General features: G+C 41.1%; 1 protein-coding gene across 1 annotated transcript in view; it reads right to left on the bottom strand.

Moving 5' to 3' along the window:
* Positions 1 to 25,326, bottom strand: part of syt6a (synaptotagmin VIa) — a 96,291-nt gene that overhangs the window by 37,209 nt on the left and 33,756 nt on the right. The gene's annotated exons all lie outside the window — the stretch shown is intronic.

Genomic DNA, 25,326 nt, shown 5'->3' with positions numbered 1-25,326 from the left:
TTTCACATCGTCTGTCTTTGTGTCCTGCATTTCGGTCCTGCTTTACATGCATCATTTCGTGATGTGGTTGTCTTTCTCTAAACTCAGCCAATCCATGTGTACCTAAAACTTATTGAACTCTTATCACAGCTTCATCAGGTGATAAGACTGATTTATACTGTGATTTATTTTTGAAAGCACAGAGAAATGATGATGCTCTTACGATAGTGTTGACTTTTTGCAACTTGCAAGTGGTTATTGTAGTTAGTCTGCATGTCTTCTCTTCACATTCACTCTTTCCTGCAAGATGAATGAATGTAAGGTGGGTTTGTATTCAGTAATAAATGATCCAAGAAAAGGTCCTGCCCAACCAGTTTTTTCTGCATTTCAACCCTCAATCCTGCTCTTTCTACAGAGAACTCCTACTGTGGGCGAGTCCAACAAGCTTCCTTTAATTCAGGGAAAAAGTGGCATGTGGCACTATCGATACTAACTCCAACTATCCACCAAAATCCAAATAAAATATTAAAATCAATATTTGTAACTCTGAAGTAACATGAAAGCTCCCATTTTGTTTATAGCTGTGTCAGCAGTCCTGTCTGATTACCTCTGAATTTGAATTACAAAGCTGGAGTCTTGTTTTCTGAGACTTTTTAGTCTAAACAGTTACATTTTTTCATCATAACTTTCAGCATCAATCAGTTTTTGTACGTCAGTTCTCTAGACTTAAGTTTCCACTGTCTCAGTTTGTAATGACTTGAGTTTGCTAATGGACTTCAGAGGGTTCATGCAATATGCCAGCACTCACACTCAATAATCTGCCCAGGAGAGCCACTCAGAAGGCTGTTATCTCCTCCACAAGTGTGAAGTTAATCAAAGTGAAGTCTCCCGTCTCCTCCGCATCTTCACTTCCTCCAAACAGTTAAAAAAAAAAGTTATCTACCCAGGAAACTTAAAATATTTCTCATTACAGAATTCAATATATTTTGGCCTGTGCACATACTGCATAGGGTAAAATATCATTTGCTGTTTTCTGCAGCCAATCAGAAGCCACAGGGGAAGCTTCCCATGAGGCCGTCTGTGTCGAGTTCAGTCCAGTATTAACATCTGGTCCTATCATGCAATTAACCTGCTTGTTGACCAGGATCCCCTATCTCTTGGCACATGGCTTTCAGTGTGCCTGGTTGCCTTTATTCTTGGGGGGCCATTTGCACTGAGCAAATATTGAACTAGACAGCAGAGCTTCACAGGCCTGCTTCTCTTCTATTTAAGAGAAAATAACAAAATTGAATTAAAAATAGAAAATACAAATTGGTAGATGAAAAATGATGAAAGGTGTGCGCTGCCAAATGAACTGATTGCTTATCAACACAGACTACACTGTGACTTTCCAGAGGCAAACCATAAATGAACATTGATTTGCTTCATTAAATTCAATTGTCTCTTTTAAAGTTTGCCTTATTTTGGAATGGATATTTAACATTATAATATTATGAGAGAGATGGGTGTTTTTTTTTTTCCTTCAGTTCATTTTGATGGTGTGAATATAAGAACTGCAAAGAAACACAGAGACCCAGGAAGATATTTAATGCAACTGAATACAGTATTTCTCCCATCAGTGTTTGGACAACAGCAACCAAGTCTTCTTAACTGAATAAGCTCAACTTAATTAGTTAATTTATCTATTCGTCTTTTACTAATAATAAATCATGCATTTAAAATTTTACTTGTTTTGAAAGTTGTAGGAACCACATTTCCAAAAATACTGAGAAACCCATTGTTGGCTTTTGTCTGGTCTCCGATTTGTTGCTATTTTTAATGGTTAAAACTACCCAGCAGGCACACGTGAAACACTGATGTTATCTCCTTGGTTATAATCAGTTGCAGTATGAGAGCAAAAACTGAACCGAGAGTGGACAGATGCTGACAGGTTCACTGTAAGAGATACCATTTTGTTTTGTTTTTTACAGTAATAAATATTAATCAAATCATTTTTAATAAAGAAACTTAATGCCATCTTTTTTCAAAAAACAAAAAAGCTAATTTAGTTACCAAATTATCATGACCAAAGAGCCACACAGTGTCTTCTACACGTATACAGAGCAATATATATTTTTTTAATAAAAGAGCACCTAAAAGGAAAAAAAAACTGTCTCAAGAATCTAAATGGGATTATTTTGCAAGATTAACAATCAAAATTAATCTGATAAAGGATGCTTTCAACCCACTAAATGGCTAAATAGTAACAATACTGAATCATGCAATGGGGTGATCAAAGGACAGCTGGTAACATGCAGCTAGCTTAGCTAGCATCGTCTTCTGTGATAGCTCTGAAATTTATCAGAAACAGGAGTGGAGACCTCGAAAGTGGTTCTTCATATATATATCTATAATAGGGTGAGATGCCACTTGTGAGGAGGTATGTTACTAATAACTGTTGCCCAGCTGTTTGTGGTCCTTGTGAATGTAAAACTAAGTGTAATTTCTTTTTTTTTTTTTTTTTTAAATGACATCAGAAACAGCAGTATGCGACATTACGTGATGGCAGAGCTTCAGTTCATCCTTTGTCATTTTTTTTTTTTTTTTTTTTTAATAAATAGGACAGGGGGAATGAATGAGAGAAAGAGGGGGAGAGAAAGAAAGAAAACCAAAGGGGAGAAGAGACGGTGAGAAGGGGGGGGAAGAGAGAGAAAAAAAAAAAGAACTCCTGGGTCACCTGTATGGAGAAAAAAAAAAAACAAACAAAAAAACAAACAAACAGAGGAGACAGCAAACAACAAAGAGCAACATAATAATAGAGAAAACAAAGCACCATCACAATAAACTAGCTAGTCATAGATATCAATATTTACTAAATAATAAACGATATTGTGCAGCACGCAAGATAGACAGCGCACAGTGTGCTTTGAGGCAGCAGCCAAGAAAGCTGTGGTCCGCGTCTGTGAACACCCATGTGTGCATACCTGTGTGGATCAGCATGCTTGCATTCCAAAGGTTTCTCCATGTAATGATCTGCTAGGGAGTGTGGGGGGGCCACAGCCCCGTCCTCCAGGGTGTGAAGCGGGTATGGAGGAGATCAAAACTCCAGACATCCAGAGGCCCCCAGAACACAAGAGACCATGGAAGACCAACAGAGGGGCAGCCGCGCCACTGTTCCAGTAAGAGCTGAGGAGAGTCCCAGATGAGGGCTCGCCCAGCAGCCGCGGAGCAGAAGTCAGGGGGAGTTGCAGTGACGCGCCCGTGAGCTCCGCCGGCCCCCAGCTGTGCCTGAGTGACCGAGCCCCAGGCCGAGAGGCCGGGGGCACCCCACCTCCAAAGGGGCCCGAGCGAGCCCCGAGCCCCAGGCCCCGACAAGCGGCCGCCAAGGAGTGAGCCGGTGTGTACCCGGACGCCCACCCCCAGACACAAAGAACCACCAACACACCGACACCTGAGGGAGTCCGCCACCGGCAGGGGAAGTGGTGGTGGGTGGAGATAGGCCTCCAAACCTTGGAGGGCCTGAGATGTCCCCAGAGAGGTGGCGTCTGATACCCAACCTGACATATAGACACAGACATACAGGCACACACAGACACAAACATCCATTCCCACCCTCATGCTCTCATATGCACTCACTCCACACTCAACCAACGTGGAGACAGACATAAAGAGACGCTGTACACACAATCACACTCCCCAAGCGTACTCTACAAACCGGGTCTAGGTACCCTTGTCCCTGGAGGGGGGAATTGCACCCAGACCCAGGTGGTGTTACCCTTTTCCCTGCGGTGGGGAGAGGCAGACCACCCCGACTCCGCAGCAGCAGGGAGGCCCCACACCCCAGACCGCAGTCGGACGGCCAACTCCTCCTACTAGCCCTCCCGCTCCAGTAATTTCTCAATAAAGTGATTAAAACGGTCTCTCCAGTTCCTCTCCCTCACTATGGTGGCTATAAACACATTTAATGAGCCATTATGGCTCGACAACAATGATTGAAGACATTTTGTTCAGGATATTAACTTTTTTTTATTATTGTGAAACAGAAAATGTCCAGCCACAGGTGAGTATGTAAATGATGTGCTCATATAAACAAACCTGCTAGCATCAGGCTCTTGAGACCTTATTACAACCCCCCGTTGCTACATGGGCACATTATTTTCCATATTGACATTGAGCATTGGCACTGGACATAAATCATTCCGAATGTTCCAATGCTGAAGCAATTCCAGGGGATAAACCCAACATTATTCTTTCCTTTGGGTTGTTCTCAGTATAGTGACATGCAGGGATTTGTTCCCCGTCATTTAGGTGTCCTGAACCCCAAACTGCGTCACCTCATCATTGCCCTTGTTGTCAGTCAGAAACACGCCACCTGACCTGTGATACATGTGCGACCTGCCTGATCCATCATCCACCACAGCCTTGTCTCAGGGACTTGTCCTGTCACTCCGCAGCTAATGAATTTTTACCGAACAGAGGGCTATAAATATTATTTCCAGTATGTAGTTATGATTTCTTTTATATGAGATGTGGAGGAAAGCAATGTCATAAAGCAGCTGGAGTTCGAAGCTTTACAAATACAAGAAATCCTGACACCAGTGGGGCAGGTGGACTGCACAATGCTATCAAATAAAAGGTGGCAATTTATGATGTTACGAGGGTGGAGGAACTTTATTGATTTGGCTGATGCTTCCTGCGTGCCACAATATGGAAGTTTAAATTTCCAGGGTTATAGCAATAACAGCTTGCATCCTGGCCCTGTAAAAATGGCTTAAGAACATTTTGAGTTTCAATAATTTTCACCACCAGGGATTTTAAATTGATGTGTTACATCCATTATAAGCACAAGTTCTAAGTGTTTGGTATTTCACAGTGAAAGCTTTTGCTCCACTCAAACTGCTTCATTGCCCTGAAATATTACATTGTTAATCATGATGAATAAATGCGACTTGGAGCATTCCTGTCATGTGAGGAGAGGGTGTGACTGATGTGAAGCTGTGGGAAGACTCTACAGCTTCTTAATGTCTCTGATTAGGCTTAGGGAAAATATGTGGGAGAAACATAATGGAAATGCTAATGTTTTGGCACATTCTTAAGAGCCTATTAAAATGTCTGATTGTTTACCAGAGGCTGAGTGTAATGGATGTTTTAATAGTGTTTGCTTAAAAGACAGAGTAAAGAAATATATGTGTAGAAGAGATATTATTAATATCTCATCTACACAATATTAATAATATATAATAATAAGGGCTGTTTGTTGTCATGGCGCTGTCAGTACAACATTTTAATATAAAAGAACTGATGGAATTTTACAGAATAGTTTTCGCTAAGAGGTTAGCTTATTCAATTTGTTGATTCATTTTGTTTCTAACAGTAAAGCTGAAAAAAAAAGAAACATAACTCGAAATTTCGAGTTAGTGCTGGCAATCAGTAATCTATTTGAATTACATCATTTCCTTGTTACCCGATGAAGTCCTTGCTTTATTAGCTGAATCACATGGCGTTACTATTTGGCGTGCCAAATTGTTGCATTGGTAGCTCACGATCCAGTTTTGAGTGCACATTCTTCTGTGCCATATCCTTCCAGGTAACAAGAAAATGACATCATACATGTAGGGCTTACTGATTGGCAGCGCTAACTCGAAATTTCAAGTTGATAAGTCAAAATTTTGAGAAGATAACTTGAAATTTTGAGTTATGGATACTTTTTTCTTTTTTTAGTGGCGGAAATGGGCTTCCATGGCTAAAAGCTACTTAGCGCCTGGCTGCATAGCTTTTAGCAGCTACCTAAAATGTTTTTGGAACACCAGCCAACGGGATGACTGTTTCCTTCCAAAGTATCGGTGCTCCTTAAAATTAAGCTGCTAACATTAATATTTTCCAAAGTCCTATAGCTTTTTTGCATACTGTTCTCCAAACTTGTTCCTTTTTAGTTCTGTTTCTCTTTAACAGTGGAATAAATTCTTCTGATGCTCATACATGGCAGCAATAAGCTCGTCCTTGAGTTTTAATTGTCAGTGGTGTGAAGAGAATCCACACTCTGTGAGAGAATCTCAGCTAGCAGACATTTATAACACAGCATCTGTCACAGTCCTGAGTCTGTGGACTCAGTGGTTTTGTTTTCATTGTTATTATCTTTGGTTTCACTTTAATTCTGATTAAGATTTTCCAGTTCTGAGGTTGGTTTCTGTGCTCCTGCTGTGCTGTGTTAGTATTGTGTCTCTGTGTTCATGTCATTTCCTGTTTTATTTTGACAGTGCCATGTCCTATGTTAGTGTGGTTAGTTTTGCTTCCCCTTGTCTCTTTATGTCCAATTAATCCCAGCTGTGACTCCCTCCTGTTTCTTATTCCGATTGCCCTTTTGTGTAAATGAGCCCTGTGTTTTCTCCTGCTTGTTCCTGGTTCGTCTGCGTTATTTCCTTTGCCTTATCCTGTGTTGTTTCCCAGAGTCTCCCTGCGTCTCTGTTTCAGGTCTTTTTGTTCGTTTTTTCCAGTTTAGTTAATCTTAGGTTCTGCACTTGCCACCTCCTTTGCTGTTTGCACCGTCACTGTCACAATAAAACTCATTCTCATCACAAGCCGTGCCTGTATCTTGGGTCCATTACTAAATTGCACATGGCTTGCCCCGCTAGCCTTGACAGCATCAACAACTATTTCTCAAAAGTTTAAATAATTTCATCTCGTGTTGGTGCATATTTACCTTTATTTGCATTGCCTGGTAAAAATTTGTCTCTTGATTACACTTTGCATATAATACCATGCTAAAACTTCACTGTGGATTTGGGATGAGCACCAAATGCTGGTTGATGCTTAATTCATTCAACTTGGAAATAATTTTATTGGCTTTCAAGAGTGTTAAGATCTATACCAGTGACACTGTTCATTAACATGAAGCCTGTCACTGGTTTGCAGGAGAGGAAACTGGAGGAAACAGGCATCCCAGCTTTGCACAAATGTATGAAAAATCCACCTTCCAAAACTTCTAAAGCTCACTGCATAACATATTTTGTACAGAATAAAATAAAAATGAGTGTAATATCTAAATTAGTGACGCTGTGGCTTCCTAAATTGGATATATGTTGGACCACTGCTACACTACGGTCAAGGACGGCTACAAGGCACAATCCCGCCCCCCGTTTGGCAAATCTGATCACGCCGCCATCTTCCTCATGCCAAAATACAAACAAAGGCTGAAACAGGAAGTTCCGGTTCAGAGGAAGGTCGCGCGCTGGACGGATCAATCGGTGGCCGCGTTACAGGACGCACTCAATGACGCAGACTGGGGCATGTTCAGAAACAGCTCCGACGATGACGTCAACGTGTTTACGGAAGCGGTTGTGGGATTCATCGGGAAACTAGCGGATGATACCGTGGAGACAAAGACTATCACAACGTTTCCCAACCAGAAGCCGTGGGTGGATAAAACCATCCGCGACGCTCTGAGATCCCGCACCGCTGCCTACAACACGGGACTCATGACGGGGGACATGGACCCGTACAAAGCCCCGTCATATAACGTGCGGAGGGCGGTGAAAGAGGCGAAGCAGCGCTACGGGAGGAAACTAGAGTCACAACACCAACAGAGTGACTCTAGGAGCCTGTGGCGGGGACTAAGGACAATAACGGACTATAAAGCACCAACAACCGGTATGACGAACGCGGCCGTGACTCTGGCAGACGAGCTGAACACTTTCTATGCTCGCTTCGAGGCTGCAGCTAAGGTCTCCAACAATGCTAGTGTTAGCGGCGCTAACGGCTGCAGACAGGAAGATACTGCCAGCACCGGAAACGTGCTCGTCATCTCCGAGCATGAAGTAAGGAGAGCCTTCAAGAGAGTGAACACCAGGAAAGCAGCAGGACCAGACGGCATCCCAGGTCGTATCCTAAGAGACTGCGCATACCAGCTAGCTCCTGTGTTCACTGAGATATTCAACATCTCTTTATCTCAGTCGGTGATCCCCACATGCTTCAAAGAGTCCATCATTGTTCCTGTCCCGAAGAAACCCCACCCTGCTTCTCTCAATGACTATCGCCCTGTAGCCCTCACCTCAGTAGTGATGAAGTGCTTTGAACGCCTGGTCAGAGACTTCATCATTTCTTCACTACCAGACACACTGGACCCACTACAGTTCGCTTACCATCCAAATCGTTCCACAGACGATGCCATCTCTCATCTCCTCCACACATCACTCACTCACTTGGACACTAGAAGGGGGAATTATGTTAAAATGCTCTTCATAGACTACAGCTCTGCATTTAACACCATAATTCCCTCCACACTCACCACGAAGCTGGAGCATCTGGGACTCAGCTCATCTATGTGTCAGTGGATCTCCAACTTCCTAACTGGCAGACCACAGGCAGTAAGGATGGGCGGACATGTCTCAGCCTCCACCACTCTCAGCACTGGAGCCCCCCAGGGGTGTGTTCTGAGCCCCCTGCTGTACTCTTTGTACACATATGACTGTGTGGCCACTACCAGCTCCACCACCATCATCAAGTTTGCTGACGACACCGTCGTGGTGGGCCTGATCTCTGATAACAACGAGACGGCCTACGTGAAGGAGATTAGGAATCTGGAGAACTGGTGCCAGAGGAACAACCTCCTTCTAAACGTCAGTAAGACAAAGGAGCTGATAGTGGACTTCAGCACTAAGCAGGAGAGGAACTACCAGACCCCCGTCATCAACGAGTGCCCAGTGGAGAGAGTGGACAGCTTCAAATACCTCGGAGTTCACATCACGCAGGACCTGTCATGATCCTGTCACATCAACACCGTGGTGAAAAAGGCCCGACAGCGTCTCTACCACCTCAGACGCTTGAGAGACTTCCAACTGCCCTCCAAGGTGCTCAGGAACTTTTACTCGTGCACCATAGAGAGCATCCTGGCGGGAAACATCTTAACCTGGTTCGGGAACAGCACCATGCAGGACAGACGAGCTCTACAGAGGGTTGTGCGGTCAGCTGAGCGCACCATCCGCTCCGAGCTCCCTGACCTGCACTCAATCTACAGCAGGCGGTGCTGGACCAAGGCCAGGAAGATCGTGAAGGACCTCAGCCATCCCAACAACAGACTGTTCTCTCTGTTGAGGTCAGGAAAGCGATTCCGCTCCCTGAAGACCAACACAGAGAGACTGAGGAGGAGCTTCTTCCCGCAGGCGATACGGTCTCTCAATCACACCACCACACAGTACTGACCCACACATACAGTTCTTACACACACACTGGACATTCTGGACTTTGGTTTTGCACAACACTGGTCACTATATTCTTCATTTCCGGTTAATACTTGTACAGCTGCTGTTATTGTGTATATATTTATTTATATTTAGATTTCTTCATACATTCTTATATAGTTCTATATTGTGTATTGTGTATTTTGTTGTACAGTTATTTTATTTTCAACTTTAATTTATATATTTATCTTTATCTTATTCTTCCCAGTTAAATTTACCCTTCATTCTAATTTGTGTTGTACAGTTATTTCATTTTTAACCTTAATTTATATTTTATTCCTTCCTAGTTAAATTTACCCTTTTTAATTTTTCATATTTATTTCCTATCTTATTCATAGCCTTTTCCTTTTTTTGTTTTCTTTAGGTCACGAGCAGTTGTCCAAGCATTTCACTACATATCGTACTGTGTATGACTGTGTACGTGACAAATAAAATTTGAATTTGAATTTGAATTTTGAATGTTTGTTCAGCCTGCTTAAGAATAGGGAGAAGTTGCCAGAAACCACCTATCATTATTAGAAGTTATCACCCATTTGTATAGCATCACTTTGTTAGATTCAAAGGGAAAATCTGGACTCTAATGGGATCCAGTGACCTTTATGCATAGCGTGGTTTGGGTAGCCTTGTTCTCTCAAAGCGAAGGGTCACTGCAAATCAATGCAGATTTATTCTGACTGATCACCTTCATCTTATGATAAAGCATTTCTGTTCTAATAGTGGGATCTCCTTCAGGATGACAGTGGTCCAATCAATACTGGGCGATGGTTTAACATGAAAGTAATATAAATCATATGCTTTGATCTTTGCAGTCATCAGATGGAAGCCTAATTGAATACCCATGGGACATTTTTGATCGAATGATGGAGAATCAATACCAAGATACATTGAAGCTGGAGTTTTGGTACACGGTGGTTCACCTAAAGTAGACCCTTTCATCTGGTTTCCTGAATATAGATAAAACCTAAGCATAATCTAAATGAAATAAAATAAATGACATTTGATATTGTTTTTAGTCTCAAAGAAGGTTTAATCCACGTCTGAGAAACAGAGCATTTATACTGAATTTGCTCTGTGATCGGTCTGCAGTATCTCATTAAATTAATCTTGCATGAAAATCAAAGTGTAGCTAGAAACCTACTGGTAATTGAATCATGCCAGCAATGATGCCCATTAGTGTGTGCTTACTGTGCAATTTCTCTCTTGGCCTTCATTATGATCTCAACCGTACCTCTGCGATGCTAATGCTTTAAAAAAAGAAATCCATCCAGGTATAAAACACCTGCCAGAATATCTAGAACCATCTCTGTGGTGGCTCAACTCCAGTAGGTGTCAGCAGGGACACATTAATTTCTCACATACTTATTAAGGATACATTAAATCACATTTAACCTTCATTTGGTAAAAAATGCCACATCACATTTTTTTGTGGGCAGGACCTTAGGTTGACCTGACCTTAGCCTTGGGGTCCTAAATGATGGCAGCAAACAACAAGTCAGCATGGGGAAATGATGCATCCATCACTCTGACGCTGTTGAATCGACCGTGGCCTGACATTTGGAACCCAGTTGCTCAGAAGCCACTAGCCTCATGATGCATTACATCTCAGCTGATAATAAGAAAAATGGTGAGTAGACTACGTTTCATCATAAGGAAACATTATTGTTGCTCAGCAAAGCAGCTAACACCATTTTTCTTCTCTGAATGTGCATTGATTAATCCGATCTTTATTAATGATTATTAACTGTGCAATGGAGATGCAGTTCAGAAGCTTTTTGCACCATATGCAACGATATTACTAATATCTGTTTAAATATGTTAGTGTTAGTCAACTTTTAACGTTAGTCAATTTTTCTGTACTGGAAAACATTCTGAGATGTAACCTCCAACGCAGAAACGTATCGACTTTTTAGGTTGACTGTTTGGAGAAATCTAAATTTATATTCTCTACACCGAACAAAAACAGAGCCACACAGTGCCTTCGGGGTGTTTTGATCTTATCTTTGCTGGTGGTGTTTGGGAAGGAGGTCAGCATTCAGCAGCAATATCAGGTTGTGATCAAAGGTTTGGGATACAGCTGAGTTCCAGTAAGAACTCGGTAGTGCCCGAGCCTTAATGAAATAAAACCTGTTACACTCACTGCCAGTCATGACTGCCTTGAATCTCTTAATATTTCTATTTATTTGATCGCTAAAAAGTGTAATTATGGGTACATTTCCTCAATAATATGTTGAGGAATAGGTTTGAGAATGTTTTAAAGTAGCTCCTCATTATTTATTATTTTTAGCTTCTTTGTAGCAAGCTGAAGAAACTAAGTGTTTAAACTTTCAGTTACTCTGTGGCAACTTTTATAATAAAACTATTCACTGGAGAATACTTTTACACTTGGGGAGATTTTGCTGCTTTTGTGTCGAGAGCCCTCCTGTGGATTGCACACAGAAAAATGATGCTTCACGAGATGAATCACGGGAAAGGTTAAAAAGAGCGAAAACAAAACTTTGTTGCACAAATCCGATTTATTTTCTCCAGTCTTCACATTTTCTTGTTAGGAGCTTAGGTTGTGATTCATAAACTTGGTAAATTCGGCCTTAAGAAGACATCATCTACTGTTAAGGTTACACAAAATTGTCAGTGAAATTTAATTAAACAAGAAAATAATGGTCAGCTAAAAGGATAATTAATACATTTATACTTTAACTAAGGGAGATTCTGCAGGGCCGAAAGGCTGAAGGGGTGTCACCTCATATTAGTCCCCGCTCCGTAACATTCATTAACTCTTTTTCCTCTTTTTCCTGTCAGGGAAAATGGCGTTTGCTCCTCACCGGGGGGGCTGTGCAGATTCAATTAATTTTACTTGCTAGTTGCTGTGCATGCATGATGCACTGAACTTTATTTACACCAAATCAAAAGGGTCACAGAATGAGCTGATAGCAGACAGCAAGCCCACTGGAGTTACTTTGAAAGAACTGTGTCAGAATAAAAGAAAATATCTGAACTTTCCTATTTTTAGTGTGTTCTGTTCAACACAAACTAACAGCACTGATGGGGTTTGTCTCAAACCTGTGCTCAGCAGCAAAATAGTTGTATACAAGAGTGAAAATGACAGGGTGTGAACACAATACGGGTGTTAATGTCACAGACGTTTATTAAACTTTAAGTCTCTCTTTCTATCAGAGAAACACAACCTCCAGCTATTCCCAGTTAAAGCATCTCAATATGAATTAGGCTTGACTGACTGAGTAGCTCAGTACATCTTCTCTCAAGCAAACTGCATCAATTTTAGGAGTCGCTTTCTCCATTTAAACTCAATATTTTTCAGTCGAGACCTTTGGTAAATGTATCAAGTGGCTTGTGACAAAGTATCCGATTTAAATTGGATTTGTTTTAGGGCACTTTCCCAGAAAGGTACCTTGACACAGACCACAACAGCTGTGATTGGTCTGTTTGGGAGTAACATGCCATGTGAAGCAGTAGCCTGTATCGACAAGCGCAGGGATAATTCTTCATTAAACAAAATGTAAAAGGTTGCAATTGTATCTTCCTTCTTCGCAATGGTAAATACAAGAGCCAGTGTTTTCTAACTTCAATAATTTCTGAACTATTATGCCATTCCTGCAAGTGTTAAGTATATTTATTAGCTCAAACTCCTAGAAATTACATGCAATGCCAAAATAGCATCACCCAGTACAGCTTAGGTTCTATAGGGATTAAATGAGGGCTATAAATCAAGGTTTAGAAGATATTACTGTTGTGTTAAAGAAACAGATAGGGTCTCACGTTGGGACTGGGGCTAAAAAACCTTGATGGATTTGGGGTTTTTTTGTGTTTTTCCCTGTTTCTCATGGGTGCAAGTATATTGTGAGTATTTCAGCCGAGGCAGTCTGACATTTCCAGTCGGTCTTCTTAGCTGGGAGGCAAAAAGACATATAAGAGAAGTTGTAAGGTAAGAAATTTGGTAAGAGACTCTTTGGCTGTATAATGCACTCACATGGCCTCGTTGATCTGAACCCATCTCTACCTGCCAAACAGACGCTTTTATTTCAGAGGTGCCACATAAGGCCACCTCATGAGCGTTGCATTCTCCTTCTCTTTCCTGGGTGGTTTATTTAACATTACTTTCTTGTGCTTCCGCTAAACCAGTACAATCATTTTCAGATGGCGTATCCTCTTGTTTACAAGAGGAATATTGTTTCCTCTCATGGACAGCAGGGGTATTGATTCACACCGGATGGCTGTCAAAATTCCGCCCAGTTTTATATTGTATTGAAACAAATTGTGCCTGGAGGGGGACATCAGAGAGCTCAGTATTATCTCACCCATCCTGCAGGCGTGTACTCCCAGCTGTGTGCTTTAGCGGGTTTATCACACCGCCCTGCACTATTGTTCACACACTAAGCTCCCGCAAAGGGACATTTTACAGTCCAGCCTTGGTGAGTGACATTTTAACAAGATAGTCATAAAACATGTCACAGGAGGGAGGAAAGAAGACAAAATGCCAGAATCCCTGAATCCGCTCACAAAGAAACGCAAACGATCCCTGCGGCTATCCTCATCACACACAATCATGTCACCACTGCTCAGACCGCCTGCCCGAGCGCACACAGTCTTTGTAACCATGTATATCTGCACATCCATGAACACACACATATACGTAGCCTCCCAGGAAGGCCACCGGGGTCCAGTCATGGCACGAGCCAGCAGAAAACTGATAAGTCTGGCTGGATTTGTTTGATTTAGCCTCCCAAAGCTGCTGCTGCCACTGAAAGGAGGGAATAATATATAACTGCACTGGAGGAACAGGTGAAGGGAGGCAGGGGATCTAAGCCAACCGCAGAGATAAACATAAGGAGGATTAAGGCTCAGCCCAAAATAACAAGTTGTACATTTCTGTAGCAGATATTTCCTTACACACATTCTAATAAAGTCAAGGCAGGAATGAAAGCTTATCACAGATGAAGTACTTTAAATCCCAAGTGACAACATGGCAGACGCTGATCAGAATAACACAATTTCCTCCTACTCAGGCTGACATGAGGCACAGGCTATCCTGCTGTATCTCTCCTCTATTAGCCCCACAGCTCTGGCGCTTCATCAAAGTGTCATGATGCACGTTGATCAAACCCAGCAAGAGCGAGAAGGAGAGAACAAAAGTGACATAAGCGTGTGAACACAGAAGCAGACAGAGACACAAATAGAAGACATGCACTCACACGCACAGAAAGCAGTGACCCAACTTAATGTTTTACGCTATGCAGCTGAGTAACTCTCCTCACCTCTACTATACAGGTGAACACAAAGCACCGGTTCAGCTGTTCAATTATTAATAAAAGCCATGGAAAGGACAAATCAATATCACCATATTTTCACCCGGGTTCAGCCAGCAAGATAATGGGCAGAGGTGCGTAAGATAGAGGCGGAAAGTGCAGCTGCAGACATCCACTGTAATCAAATATTAACATGGTGCTTCATGAATGATAGAGAAGAGTATGATATAGTTAGAAAGGCTGCCAAAAGAGAAGTACTTTCATATCAGCGTGCATTATTCAAAAGTAAATACAGTGCAGTTTAGCAAAGAACTGTATTAAAGACTGATTAACAAATGAAAAGCCACTGCTGCTCTGCATCTGCGTCTGCAACTGAGTGCGAAGCACTACGAGCGCTACACTCTCGCATCCCCACACAAACTGGCATGCTGCAACCTGTTTCACAGCACCTCAGCGGGCACTGAATCCAAGCATTCGTCAGAAACAACCAAACAAGGAAAAAAAGGCGCTCAAAGCATCAGATTTGAATCTCTGATTCAATCTGCTGTGACAGCTTTGTACTCACCAGTGACAGTGTCTCGCACTTTTCCCTTTCCTTGATCCTTTACTGTCTCCCCCTCTTTCTCTCTCGCTCACTTTTCTCTTTCTCTTTTGCCTCTTTTTTGTTTCTGCCCCTCACTCTCTCCTTCGATCCACTCCCTTGCTTGCTCCTGAACAGAATGAGCCTCCACTGCACTCAGGATCCCTGTTTCTATGGCAGTGTGAGCAAGCAAGCAAGTCAGCAGGATACTGTAGTGCAAATGTCTAGGGGCAGGTCCTTCACTCAGCCCAGCAAACAGTCAAACAAGCTCAATAGCCTCTCACTTCAATCCTGTTATGCTAAAATACCCTTAAGCCACTTGAATTTCTCTAGTGGAAAACATTGTTGAGACAAACATGTAGTGAAGGAGAGAAACAAACCAGAAACATAGTAAAGAAACAATTATTCGCTCTCTAAAAACACAGGCAATGCAGCAAAAAAAGTACACGCGCATAAGTTTAGAGCCATGAATATTGATGAGGGGATCCTCATAAATATCAAAGCTTTTCTTTGAATAGATGACCAGATAATTCAAATTCAGAGAGTTGTTTTATTCCCATTCATAGGATGAGATTAAGCAAATGTGCCATGAAGGATCAAAAGGGAGTTAATTTTTTTTTTGAGCAACACGCTTTGTTCTGTGTCAAGAGATCCTGCGGTAAACTGCTGTGATGAACACATGTACATCCATACACTGCTTCAAGAGGCATACACCACTGATTTAATAAGCATTGGAGAAATTACACCCCAGTCTGCAGCTCTGACCATGGTCATGCGACATATTGCAGCACAATCAGTACAATCTTCAACAGAGAGAGGGAAAGAAGAGGAGGTGGAGGGATGGGGGGGAGAAAGTGCATCCCCCCCAGTCTTCCCTTCCCTCTATCTAGATTAGCATTAGTTCCTCGAAAGCCTGTGGTCTGCAGGGGGACGATACCACCACCAGAGGCTCCCACTGCAGAAGCACCTTGTGGCTGCGCAACACTGACAAAATAAATAGAAATTAATTGCACTGAGGCACTGCCCACATGTGTGAGATGGTGCAATTGCCAGGCATTCAACATAATGTGTTCTTGATAGCATGAACAGCACAGCGCTATCAAGGGAAAGGGTTTCTTTGCTAAGCGTTACAGCGGCTAATCCATAATGCATTACTCAGAGTTGCTCGTGCAGAGTGCTTTAAAACTCCTGAATGGTAGTGCCATATGTTGGCTTATCTTTGATTCATATTTAATCTTTAAAGTTTTAAAACATTGCACCCAAGGAGATTAGCAGTTTCACTAGTCCAGACTGTCCTATTTAAGTTAAACCTGATAATATCCACTAAATCAGAGGTGGGTTAACCTCAGGATCACCTATTTATGAAACCCAAAGGGAAAAGAGAAGAATAGAAAGACTTTAAGGCCAAAAGACAAATATGAGCCTTCAGTTTTTAAAGTAGCGTAGCATGTTCCTGTATTTGAAGATGTGCTTGTTTAGCATGTGGCTAAAGCACAGCCAAACCTTATCTCTAGCTGGTGACCTGGTAAATTAAGAGTCTTCTAATGTCCAGGATTCTAATGAGCAAAGGAGAAAGTCGGGCATGCTGTTCTCAGAGTCTAAAGCCATCTTCACATGTGCACTGGAGCTCTGAACTTTTCTAGGCGTCACCCAGCGGGATACATGTGAGAACGCAAATGTCAGATGCAGTTGGATTGGACATTAAACACTCTGCCAACTCCCTATTACAGAGTTTCTGTGTCTGACTGAGCCCATGTGAGGATAGGGCAGGTAACTGTCTGGTGAACTGACAGTAAGCCAGTGGATGTTATGTGCCACGTGGGAAAGGGCAACTGTGGACAATATCCCAACTTGATTCTGTTGACACTGTCCAGAGTTCATGCATGAAAGCGGCTTATGGTGGGATTATACTTCCTTGCTGATGAACACACAGACAGCTGCAGACACCTCAGGGAAATAGTTGTTCTTATACTATTTCTAGTCTGCTTGGAAGATGTTTGTGTAGTCAGTACCTGTGTAGTGTAGTGTCTGCAGAGAGATAACAAAACTGACATGCCTTGGCTCTAAACAGGCACATGCATGCTAACGTAGAAAGTGTAACAGTGGTGTAACCATGACCCTGACTCTAAAAGTTCCACAACTGACAAGCAAAGTAAATATTAATCACCTAAACCTCACCAAGCTGTTGATGAAAGTACTTGGCAAACATCTAAAAATGGTTGTCTCCAGGGGGATTGAAGTCCAGTCTTCTAGGTGAAATTCTTGCATTTGATTTGAGCCACTAACAACCCCACACCTTTGAATGTAATGGCAAAGCTCCTACATTATGTTTGTTTTATGGTACTATAGTTGTGTCTGTTGGCATGGGTAATTTCCTATGCAGAGCCTAAAGAGGGAGGTTTCCAACGTACGCAAACGTGCTCCTGTCCCAAACGTGTGTGCAAATGTGTGCAGGTAATATGCTACTTGGTTGAAAAGTGGGCTGGAACAGGGAGATGGAGGAAGCACGAACAAAAAAACAAAGATCAAAATACAGAACCACAGATGTGAGAGAAATTGGGTGGAGAGCAGCCGAAAGGTGGATGGTAACCAAGGAGTCAAAAAAATGGCGGCTGCAAGTGTCTATTATGAACTTAACTAAACATCTTGTACACTGTCACTGCCACCACAGCCTCTAAAACATCAAATGCTAAAAAGTCCACAATTAAAATCGCAGAGACACGTTGTGTTCCTCCTTCTACACCTGCCTATCTCCCATCCTGCACTTTGCACACCGACCTCAAGGGTCCAGCAAAGGTCCAAACTCTGCTCGTGGCTGGATTGCACTCAACTTGCCAGTCATTTCCCAGCTTCTATCAGTGCTCCAACAAAGCCTGGGCTGCTTTCAATGACTGTCTACCTCCTACCTCTAAAACCAACCCTAGCTAGCGTTCCTGGCATACTGCCGTCCATGTTCTGTTAGTTTCTCCACTATATTCTCCGCTGTATTGCTCTGATGCTATTTCATTGCTGTGCCCTGTTGTGTGGTACTGTACTGACCTGGTGTGGTTCATTTTGTTAATTGTGGTGATATAGGTACAAAGTTAAACAACTACTTTCAAAATTAAAAGAATGCTAGAAAAAAGGTCAATTAAAAACATGCAAAATGTAAAACAATCAAATCCACTAATACAAGCACCAGATAAGACAGAGGGTAAAAAATTACTTCCACCTCGTGACAGACAGTGACTGCAGTGGACACTTTTCATTGTTTTTAACACACAATCTCACATCAACTCTTTGTATGTTGTAACTTTGCTCTTCTCCACGGTTGGCTGAAGGACCAATGACTCCACACGCAAGAATAAACCACAGACTGGTTGTACCACATAGTTTGGATGCAACAGATGTTCTGCATTTAATGTAAAAGACTGATTCATATTTCAGATCAATATTTTTCTTTTCACGATTCAAGCATTAGGAACCTGAACCATAAACTCACTCTAGTGAATATATTTGATTTGTAACAGTTACAGGGGCAGTTCAGGGCGTAATATCTCACGACAGTTTCCTCTCCATGTTCATGGATAATGTCTATTATACATTATATCATGTTATTCTGGAGGACTTGTTGAGGGTTAAATTTTTCTGTCTACACACAGACATTTTTAATACACCTGCTGTAGAATCGGTGTTGTTAGAGAAAATTGCTCTCTTTTGTTAAGGATCAACTTTAGTAAATATTGATTCAGTAAACAGTTTTGACAGGGTAGAGCTATCTGATTCAATTACAAATTTCATCACAACACACCATATCCTGCTAAGAAGATTACTGCGACTTTGACTTAATTTGTTCAAACAATAAAACCAAAAAGGGTGTGTAGCATCAAAGAAACCGAAGTATCCATAGTCTGGTACTCCTCAGTCACATCATTCAGTTTCTTGTGATGTAGCTGATGCAAACAGCACTCGGTACAATGGCCTTCAAACATTAACAGTGCATGACAGATTGGCTTACAAGAAGTGTACAGCATGACAATCAGCTGACAACGGCCGGACAGATCCGTGATGGAGCATTGATGGGTGTAAGCGGAGGGATAGTGATGCCTCAGCTAAAGGTAGACTGCTGATGAGTGCTAGCCAAACAAATAGCAGTGTGTGGCTGAGCACAATATGTATAAGCTGGGACTCTCAGATGAAAAGAAATGGTGTCCCAAACATGGTTTACCTCCCACTAAGGGAGCATGCATGAAGAGTGAGGGTGATGTAATTAACATTTTTATAAGTGGGGCATGACATCTCAGACATAAGCAGCCTAATTTTGATTAAATTAGACATTTTGAATGCGTGTCCTGGTTATAAAATTACTGATTATGGGCTTCTGGGAATGCAGTAATTAAAGGCCAAATATAACTTTGACATGCCAATGTAGTTAAGTCCAGTTAATACCCACCTATTCTTGCAAATCACATTAATCTGCCTAATTACAATGTGATAATTAAAGGGCAAATATTAAAGCTCAGGCTTTAAGCAGAGTTAATTGATTTTTGTTTGTTTGTTCTTTGTCACTAAATGGTACCAAATACACACCTGTGGTGTGCGAATCAATACTGAAATATCTGCACTTCAGTTCTAGGATTGATTCTTGTATTCAAAGACTCAAAGTCACTTTTTTGGAGTAAATATAAACTCCATCGTGACGGACACACTACCACCAGGAGTCTAGACCATACTCAGCTGGTAGTTTTGATTAAAACAAGAAATTATGAAGCTCAAACTGTTTAAATGTGAAAAGAATAAAATGAAGTTTTGAAATGACATTTGATTATCACTTTGGGACATGTAGGAGCATCTGTCCTGTGGACCCCATTGATTCCATGAAAATGTGCAAGGATAAAAGATCCGAGAATTAACCAATCCTTATAATGGGTTAAAAACAAAGACGAAAATGTTAAAGTCATATCTAAAAAACAAACAAACTGAGGGCTGTGTGGATAAAATGTCTCTGTTAATAGGTAAGCTGTAACATTTTGGACCATCTGAAAAGTAAGAAAATGATTTACCTTGATTCTTAGCTAGGAAAGGAAATCACTGACAAGACTGACACTGAGAAAAGAGGTCTAATTTTCAAAACTCTTACTTATCCAATTTAAATTCTTTACTCTACCATACTATACTCAGTGTAGGCCTAAGAGCAAACACTGACGTTCACTGACCCAGTCTCAGGTAATTTGCAGTCACAACACTAAGACCAGGATTAAGTAGACATCTCTTTGCTGCCAGAACAGTTCAAACTAATGGACCTCCTGAGATGTCCTGTGGTGTCTGCCACATTGCTATCTTCTAATGTGTTATTGTCTTTGTGGGAAATCACCTGAGTTACTGTTACTGTTGTTGTAACCTGCAGATGTGAAGTTTTTGCAGAGTGGTTGGGAGCATTTACTTTCTGGAAATGTTTGCTAACAGAACCTTGTCTTTGAACAAGATGGCATTAAGGTTGCAGTTCATCTACGGTATGTAAAAAAAGGGTCGACAGTTCATAGACTCTTATAGGAGAAATCGCCACCTGAAAGTCACATCTTTGCCAGCCTGGTTTCTTTCTGTGTTTCAGTGATCTGCAGGTGCAGTACAGGGCACTGTGGCATCTTTGTTGGCTGTGCACTTTATTTCTGAGCACACCTGAGCAGTGCAGATATAATCCAGTAAACGTTTACCTGGGAGGCAGTGCAGCTTCTGAACCTGGCATGTAGTTATGCCTGGTTAAGAAGTTTTTAAGTGCAGCCTGCACTTCCCCCCAAAATTTACCCTAATTCAAATCAGTATTTTGGTGGGACCAAAAACAGATACTTAGCAGGAATTCTGAGCATGTTGCAGAACTTATTGCAGTTCTTCACCCTTACTGTTCCAACAGCCCACCTCATTACAAAAGGAAATTGTACATTTTCTGTCAGAGCCTGCAGGAGAGCAACACATGATAGCAATCTCAGTGTCTGCTCCTTATCAAAACCTCCCTTTACACAAAGGCTTTGATAGTATGTTTTGTGCCTCCTCTATAGATTTTAGTTTTTAGTTTTTTATTTCTTTTTTACCTTTCACATTATTCAATGTTTTTTCACGGTATATGTCTTGTTTTTATTTGTTATAAGAATTATCTACTGGTTTGAAAAGTGCTATAGAAAGAAAATGTCTTACTCATTATTATTATAATTATTATTATAAATAATTTATTAAGGATTCTAATTCCCTTGGGGTTGTGGTGCTGCTGCAGAGTGAATTTATTTCTGATGGTACTGCATGATGAATAAGAATCTAAACATCTGAAGTGCTGTGGAGTTAATATGCAAACACGTGCCAGAGGCTCTTCTGCACCCTTGTAATGAGTTGCCATAACAAGGGCATTTGTCTAGGTGGGGTACAATGCCCCTATTTTATCTTAGCACCCATCATTGTAATCATTCATTTTCTGCTTTGGGTGGCTCTGAGGGGTGGTGGCAGAGCAATGTCAGTTTCAATCCTTCCAAGCTTTCTTTTTATAAAAGCGCAGGACTGCAGAGTTGATCCCAGCAGACCACAAGAAAATCTGCGAGGCAGACGTGAGATGAGAGAAGGAGTTCCCAATTCCCCAGAGTAAGGCTCAGAGTAAGGAGGGTCATGACACAACGCCGGACCCACATATCTTAGGCCCTCAGTCCTCATAGGCTAAATCACAGAGCTCAGTGTCTTCCTGCTACAGCCGCTCATTGACAGATATCACTTGGAGACTTATCATCACATTGATTCAGCTGAGGCACTGATGCAGCAACCATTTTTATGAGATTTAAAAAGCATGTGCAGTGAGCCGATAGAGGCAAAAGAGGACTCGTTGTGCTTCTCCTTTTCCTCTTCTTCGTATAACTGATTACAAGAGCGAGCTGCAGGACATGAATTATCCTCTTAGTTGATAATAATGATGATGTTGAAGTCGGCCACAGGGGATGTCAGAGAAGTAAAAGAAGCATGACCATGATGAACACAAATATGATGTCATTCTGACTGCTAGTTTTACCGAGAAATCATTTTCGGTGCCATTTCACAGACTTGTGATATAAAAGGGAGACTAGAATGTTAAGTAACAAGAAGCTGAGAGGCAACACATTAAAAAAGCTTCAAAAAATAGCTGGAAAAAGTCAGCCTTGCCATCAAGGTGATAAGCAGGCCTGGGGAAATGAATATGAACAGTATGCTTATGAAAGTGTGGAGGAGAACAAAGACACCTATCTGGAAATTACAGTTCACTTTTAAAAATGAACAATAGAACATGAACAACAGGAATTAGTGTGCGATGGGTGGAAGGATGAAGCTATCCCCTCTGGAAAAGTAATCTGAGCATGTGCAGATGACTAATATAAGTGTATTAATGCAGATAAGAAAGCACTCAGGGCTGATTTATACCTGTGGAACGAAACAGTGAAATGCTGCATAGCTCAGGATACACCGCCCTGTAAACCAGCGGTCCCCAATCCCCGGGCCACGGACCTGTGCCGGTCCATCAGTCGTTTGGTACCGGGCCACAAGAGTTGAGGCTCGGGTGTGAAATTTATGGTTTTCAGGGCTTTTATTGTTATTTTTTAAATAATTTTTATCGTTAACTTGGTTCCCCTGGGTCTTTTCCCGTGTTATGAAAAAATCTTCGCTTGTTTGGTACCGGTACTGGCTTTACTTTGTTGTGTTTATCGACCACACCTCAAAGGCCAGTCTGTGAAAATTTATTCACAATAGAAGATAGAAAACATATCAAAAGTTTAAACTGATATTTAAGAAGTACACTGACATGAAGTCATATCTCATCTCACACTTTGTTAAATATCTTGTGACCCTTTGGTGGTACTCTAGTATCTAATAAAAAATCCCCAACAAGAAATCTGTAATGACATCAAACGTATTGATAATTTGAAGTGAGTTTCATTGTCTTTTATTCCTAACAGTGGGAGGTTTACTGCTGAACTTTTCCTTGTTCGTTTAGTGATACTCTTCCTCAAGTAAAGGATTTTCGACCAACTCCCTGAAGCTAGCTACAAGAAGATAACAGATTAAAGATAAAGAGAATCCCCGATGCTCTGGTCAAAGGTGGGCACGGTGTGGGAAATCAGCAGCTTTGCTGGTTAAAATTCTCTTGACCTATGCTTACATAAGTCCATCACTATTAAACAGCCTCAAAGGGACCAAAAAAGGAAAACAGAACCTTTGATTACGACAAGCTTCTTTGCTCTAATTACAGATGAGGACACCACTTTGAAAGCGGAGCTCCTTGACCTCATCTTTGATCATTACTCAGGGGAAACGGTGATGTTCTTAGCATTTCTCTTGATGCTCTTTCCAGGTCAGTATTTTTATCCAAACCTAAATCCCTCTCGCTTCAACCCTGTCCTGCATGTTCAGTGTAATTTCTTACATATGCTGCAAGGTAGAAAACATCAGTTTCCAGAGAACACAAAGATGTGATACAGTGCCTGGATTTAAGTGGTCAGAGTATTTATTGCCATGATTTGTGAGTCTTTGAGTTACTGAAGTTGTTTTGGAAAATGCTTATTTAGCATCAACCTTTTGATGCTCACTAAATTTACACAGCAGTGCAAAGTAAAGTAAACCATGTAACCACAAAGAGTGCCTCATTCCCTCGTATCCAAGAAGTGACATGAACAGAAAATGTATTTTGTAAATTTTTTTTGGTTTGTTTTTATACGACTCCTTTAAAAAAAAAACTGTAGTGCTTCAGAAATAATGATGAAGTTTCCTAACAGCCTAGGATATCATATCTATAAGCCCCAACGCCCCCAGATACAGGGCCAAAAGGCAGGAGATTGGTTAGGCGTTGGGGCTTAAGAGGTTAAGCTACTCTAACATGTAAATTCTAGCCTTAATTCTCAGACTGGTAAATTAGCATTAACTACTGTTCAGAACAGATCTGCCTCCATGGCATAGTTTTAACAAGGTGCTGAAAACATTTCTGATTTTGGTCCGTATTACGGTGTACATTTTAGGACATCGTCAGGTATCAGACAAAAAATTGTCAGGTGTCAGTTGTCAAAAAAAAAAAAAAAGTCAGGTATCAGACAAAAAATTGTCAGGTGTCAGTTGTCAAAAAAAAAATTGTCAGGTATCAGACAAAAAATTGTCAGGTGTCAGTTGTCAAAAAAAAATTGTCAGGTATCAGAAAAAAAATTGTCAGGTGTCAGAAAAAAAATTGTCAGGTGTCAGTTGTCAAAAAAAAAAAAGTCAGGTATCAGAAAAAAAATTGTCAGGTGTCAGAAAAAAAATTGTCAGGTGTCAGAAAAAAAATTGTCAGGTGTCAGTTGTCAAAAAAAAAAAAAAAGTCAGGTATCAGAAAAAAAATTGTCAGGTGTCAGTTGTCAAAAAAAAAAAGTCAGGTATCAGAAAAAAAATTGTCAGGTGTCAGAAAAAAAATTGTCAGGTGTCAGAAAATAAAATGTCAGGTATCAGAAAAAAAATTGTCAGGTGTCAGAAAAAAAATTGTCAGGTGTCAGTTGTCAAAAAAAAAAAAGTCAGGTATCAGAAAAAAAATTGTCAGGTGTCAGAAAAAAAATTGTCAGGTGTCAGAAAAAAAAATGTCAGGTATCAGAAAAAAAATTGTCAGGTGTCAGAAAAAAAATTGTCAGGTGTCAGAAAAAAAAATGTCAGGTATCAGAAAAAAAATTGTCAGGTGTCAGACAAAAAAGTTGTCAGGTGTCAGAAAAAAATTGTCAGGTGTCAGACAAAAAAGTTGTCAGGTGTCAGAAAAAAAATTGTCAGGTGTCAGTTGTCAAAAAAAAAATTGTCAGGTATCAGAACACAAGGTACCAGAGAGAAAATCTTCCTGCAGGTGGCGCTGTTGTCATGTCCCACCCGAATTGATTTCCAAATATGTCATCAACGTGTGACCGTGGGAGAGCGTAAGGTCATTGACCTCACCGGAGTTTTACCGTGGTTCAGGCTCCTAACGACACAAGGTAAGTTTAACTTTTTCTCCCTTTTGTTCATATTTTTGCCACAGTTGTGTTATATTAAGTTGCAGTTATGTTGTGAAAGTTACATATCAGAGACGGAAAGCCAGTTTTGTACGAAACCAAATCAGTACTATTTTTGTCTGGCTAATTCATTCTAGCTAGCGACAGTGGTGAAACGTGATTCAAATTTAAACTGTTCAGTAATTGTTTTGTATACATTTCAGCAAATGGACAAGCTGAAAGCTTACGAGCAGTTGCATTTGAATACTAATCCTATTTGAAGTAATACATTTCCAGTGGTAGACATGTTAGATTGTCACACCTGGCTA

Source organism: Mchenga conophoros, linkage group LG20 (assembly GCF_057382185.1).
Source record: "Mchenga conophoros isolate Kocher_MC1m ecotype Shallow Benthic linkage group LG20, M_conophoros_male_GT1.1, whole genome shotgun sequence".
In the NCBI taxonomy this organism is placed as follows: Eukaryota; Metazoa; Chordata; class Actinopteri; order Cichliformes; family Cichlidae; genus Mchenga; species Mchenga conophoros.
The sequence above is the reverse complement of the archived record's forward strand: the minus strand, read 5'-3'. Positions and strand labels throughout refer to the sequence as shown.